The sequence below is a fragment of the Rhamphochromis sp. 'chilingali' genome (genome assembly GCF_963969265.1).
Source record: "Rhamphochromis sp. 'chilingali' genome assembly, chromosome: 7".
NCBI lineage: Eukaryota > Metazoa > Chordata > Actinopteri > Cichliformes > Cichlidae > Rhamphochromis > Rhamphochromis sp. 'chilingali'.
Genome location: NC_137934.1, coordinates 28,183,009 through 28,188,182, shown reverse-complemented (window position 1 = coordinate 28,188,182; position 5,174 = coordinate 28,183,009). Strand labels below are relative to the sequence as shown.

The 5,174-nt window shown below is 36.6% G+C and overlaps 1 long non-coding RNA gene across 2 annotated transcripts; it reads left to right on the top strand.

Annotated features, from left to right (window-relative positions):
• The first annotated feature begins 869 nt into the window (after positions 1 to 869).
• Positions 870 to 4,726, top strand: LOC308399374. Of its 2 annotated transcripts, XR_013972146.1 has the most exons (4): positions 870 to 1,625; positions 1,999 to 2,151; positions 2,522 to 2,609; positions 3,202 to 4,726. It is a non-coding gene; the product is annotated as an uncharacterized lncRNA (long non-coding RNA). The 2 variants fall into 2 exon arrangements; XR_013972147.1 differs by having other exon boundaries at positions 870 to 2,151.
• The last annotated feature ends 448 nt before the right edge of the window (positions 4,727 to 5,174 follow it).

Below are 5,174 nucleotides of genomic sequence, written 5' to 3'. Positions count from 1 at the left end.
TATATTTTGAAAATGAATTGATTTGCTTTGAAACTGCATTTTATCCTTTAAAAATTCAGCTCTCGAATAATTTCAGTTTCACTTCTCACCATTCAGTTTCAGTTCTACAATTCAATTTCAGTTCCAAAATTCAGTTTTTTGGAACTTACATCCGGTTCCGGTTCAAGCGCAGATTAATAGAACTACGTTTTACTAGTGGACCGAAAGTGTTACCGACGGGAATCTACAGCGTCTTGAGCTGAATTAAGACTTCAGAAGTCATTCGTCATGTCGAATGACCAGCGGATGAACTCTCAGGTTGGTAATAAATGTACTACATGTATAAGAACAAGCGTCATGTTAACAAATGATAGCCGTACGGTAACTTTTATGCTTATTGTAGCTCCTAGCTAAAAACGCTAATTTAGCGTAGTTTGCCCTGAATTCAGCTTTGACAACAAATATGATCGACTGTTTCTAGTAGAATTCCAAAGTTGTCATCTTGGACCCTCTCAGAGCACCCCCTCTGTATGCTTGCAGAGACCCCTACAGTAGGGAAACATGCAAAACGGTGTCCAAACCTTTGTATTTTAGCTTTATTTATGTCTTACACAGCATCTCAACTCTTTAGCTAACTTAATAACTTTAGCTAAAGTGAATAGTTAGTCTAATTCATTAGTGCAGCATTACTGGATCACCTCTGTTTGAAGTGATATAATATGATATACAACTATCACTGAAACAGCAAACTTTGTAAATAAGCAAACAACACTTCTCATTCTCTAAACGTTTGGCCACAGCTGTAGATTACACTATCAGTGCTTGTTCACTCTTAACAATAATTACATTTCTAAATTTACTTTGTGCATTTACAGGTACACTGAAAAAAAGGGACTGGCCATCTCTTGGATTTATGTAAGCATCTTGCATGTATTTAACACAATTACCTCATGTTTTAAAGATAAATGTAACTATATAGTGTAAAAACTACATGATATGCAGAAAGGGTGTATTAAATTGTTCATATCATGTTCAGGTGAAGTAAGTCAATAAGATAGCAACGTTAAATCTCGTGAAACCACGCGTGATTTCATCTCGCGGGCTTTGGATCGTGGTTCAAAAAAGGCATCCATCTCAGTCAAGTCGAGCAGCCAACTCTACGTTTTTGGTATGTCTTGATTTTTTGAATTAATATTTACCATATTTCAGCCAAATGTAGTTAAACGTCTAGAGTGTCGCCATGTAACATGCTAAAAAAGAGCCATTAGCTTATTTGCTGTTTTATCTGTTGTCAAAGAATTGGCGCTTTTTCATTTGAATTTGTCTTTGGCACAAGAGCCGTAATATCACATTAAACCTAATTATGAGGCACTCATAACATAATTTGGTTTTCTGTGTGAATAGATTTGCCAACTGACTCTTCAGTTACATTGTGTATTTACTGCACCGTGGTGTTAGTGAGATTTTGGACATTGAACAGCTTTAGCTAATATCATTAGCGGCATTATGCTAGCTTACATCCCTACCCCTCCTGCCCTCACCTGCTGTCCTTTTCTTTTTGTTTTTTTTGCTGCACATTGAGAGACCACATCTATTCTGCATTTCACCAGGAGTCAGCTGATGGATTGTGGGTTCAAGGTGTTATGGTAAGAAAGTATATTCTATTTTCGCTTAAGGTTTCTGTAACTTAATTATAATAGGTTTTGTATAATTATTAGGTGCATGCATACACAAATAGACCACCCTATTAAAACAACTGAGAAATCCAAAATCTGCCATAGGTTTAACTTATACCTGTATGTATTGTCAGAAAGGTGATTACTGGACTCACATTAATGCACACTTGAACTAAAATGAGGTTGTAACTTGTGGGTTCTTGGGTTGCAAATCAGAAACAAACATCTTTGGATTTTTTTAATCCCATAAGATCTGGAAACACAGTTTTTATTCAACAAAACATTACTGATTAACCAAGCACAGTGCCTGCTGTTATTTCAAAATTTCAAAATGTTATTTCAGATAAAATGCAGCATTCCAGTGCATCCCAACCATGCCTTTACAGTCAAGGTTTCTGACGGAGCTGAGTTTCTCTCTGACAGTCTGCTGAAAGTGTTTGCAAAGTGATCGGGGGAACAGTGCACAAAGCTAAAGGATGTAGCTGCCATGATGACAGTAAGAACTTTAAAATTCTTTAACTACAAAGTGTATATGTATTGCATTAGGTCAGTAAAAGATTTTTATGCTGCATCCATTGAAACAGTCAACTATTACCTGTGAGTACTGATTCCACTGAAAGGATGCCATTCTTTTTTGTCATGCATTTACTGGCCCACTGAGAAAAAATTATCTTTTTTTAAAAATATATGTTCTGGAAACTATATATCCATAAAGTTGATGTCAAACAGGAACTTTTGATATTGCTTTGTAGATGCTGGTGTTGCATGTTGACTGGTTTAAAAAGTCAAGTTTTTGTCTGGGATCATTTTCTTCTGTGCTACTGAAAAGTTCACAAATCTCTGTTTTCTTTGTTATAATACTTTAGGATGACATTAATGCTCAAAGGGAGTCTCATCAAAGTGCTCCGCATCTGTGTGAAAGACAATTGCAACATCTTGGTGCAGGAGTTCATGGTGAGTGTTTTATGAGTAGATTGTGGCTTTGCAACATTTAAAAATGCATTTAGTTATCCACTTGATCCTCATTGGACTGGTTAGGACCAGTAGTCCTCTTTAATAATTTGAAGTTCACATGAGGCCTAGTAGTGAACTCGGCCGCCGGCCCTTGAGGCCCCACCCCTACCCCTGTATTAGGGGTCACATCAGTGTGAAAAAACTTTAAATTTGTCATTCTAGTGAACAAAGAAAAATCCCCCCAATATTTACATTAGCTTTTGTTTGGAAAAAAAAAAAAAAAAGACCAACTGACCAACAGCTAACCAAATTGTGGGGCTGAAAGTCTAAATTCTAACATCTTCTGAGTGACATAACCTGGATTTCTGATGGGCCGGTGTCTTTCTAACAAAAACTAATGTAAAGCATTTGAAATTATTATGTTTTTCACTCTCTCTTAGAAACTCTGTTAGACCATGAATGGCAGCATGGCAGGCAACTCTTTGGCTATAGCTATTTACTATGGTTTAAATTACTCTAACATTAGAACTGGTAGATTCAAAAGAGATGAGTTTAAAAGGGAATCTTAAAAAAATGTTTTGTGTTTAACCAGGACTTGACTGAGGCCACTGCACAGATTGAGAAAACCACAATGAACATCTGTCTCCAGAGATGCGCCAGGCAATGACTTTTCTGATGTTGGCATCATCATCGAGGGTATAGTAGTTCTTCAAGATCTGGATAACGTGACCTTTGCAGTAGCCATGCTGTTTGGACCTTTTTTATTCCTTCAATATGAGTTACCCATCACAGCTCTGCTACACTTTTGAGGTGATTCAATGGGTGGTAATGGAGTTGGATGCAACTCAGCTCTCAAGAAAAGCTCACAACTAAGACAAAACTGCTCCTGCAAGGAAAGCTCACTGTTATGCATGCAAGGTGATCAGCTCTAGGTGAGAGGACATTTAAATCTCACACTTGTTCTGCTGCATTTTTGAAGCTCAATTCCAGGAGCAGATCGCAGGGTTCATTTTTATATACTCTGCAACTGCCATGAGGACAAGCTGTTTTTGTTGTTGTTGTTTGTTTTTCCTTTTGCTCTGTACAAGTTCTCTGTTTGTCTGTTTGGCAGCATTTTTCAATTTCTGTTTGTATTTTTTCTTTTTTTTTACTAGTGAAGAGATGTAGCGTGAACAGTTATACAGTCTAAATATCCCATATGGGTCGTGTGAAATGGTATTTTCAGTTTCATTCAGTTGAAGTAAAGAACGTTGAATATTTCTAAGTATGCTGTTTTGAACCAAGATGTCACAGTATGATCAGTGCTGTAATTTTTGACAGTCACTGTATCAATGTTATTTTTGCGTCTCTTGAATAAAGTTTTTGACCTGCAAGTGCTAATTTCTTTAGTTATTGGGGTAAAATGGGTAATGTTAATAGGAAGGTGTTTGCCAATTCAGTAACCTAATTTAATGTTAATGGAAACTAACATTTCCTCAAATTGTTTAGTTATAATTGTTGTTTAACTGAATCTTGACGTCAGAGGCCTTAAATAGAATGTTTTGTATTGTCCTGTAACATTTTTCAAAAGAAACAGTCTAATTTCTTTGCTGTGATTGATTCCAGAGAACACGGAAGAACTGACATTATTTAACTGTTGATTTATATAGATTCAGTGGAGGAGTAATGTCAGTTTAATTCTTTACCTACTGTCAATGCAGTGAAATTAGACATTTTGTTTTTAAAGGTTACTGGTGGATGCCAGCAACCATCTTGGAAGAGAACAATACAATCTGTTATAAGGCCTCCATTTGAAAATTGTGTATTTGATACTAGAATATAATAGCAAAATGTAATTTGAAGATAACATGTAGTATTTAAGTGACCAAGTAGTATTGGGTAAAAGTTATTGAATGGTGTTGGGATAAAGTGAAAAAATTGTGAAGGATTAAAATATTCCAAGAGCTCAAATTACTTCATCAAAACATGTTTAAGTCACATTTTATCAACACAAATTGCACAGGTTTATTGAACATGAATAAATTGTGTTAATTTAACTCAATTGTTTAAGTTGCTGCCAAAGCAAAACATCTGTGTGCAACAAATGTCCACCATTGAATTAAGTAAATCCAACAACATATTTTTTTCAGTGTAAACAATATCTAATATTTTATCTGACTGCTTTGTCTTTGAAAAGGGTGAAGAGCCTGAGGCCGGTGACAGTCCAGTTCCACTCTAAGTACATCCTTACAGTGGCTCACAGGACAAGGCTACATTCCTGTCCTGCCAGAAGAGAAGAGAAGCTTCAGAGTCTTCATGCAGTTCAACCACACCTGTCATATTCCATATGACAGGGGTCTCAAACTCCAGTCCTCAAGGGCCAGTGTCATGCAACTTTTCCATGCCCTCGAGGACTGGAGCTTGAGACCCCTGCCGTATGGTATTTATGCTGTTTTCTACCCCACAGTTACAGCATGTCTGACTGCCTGTTCAGCATATGCAAAAATATATGAGTTTAAGCATGTGATGACTAAGGCCTTCCATTATGGTGTTTGTCATCACATGTCACAGACATCTGGATGATCA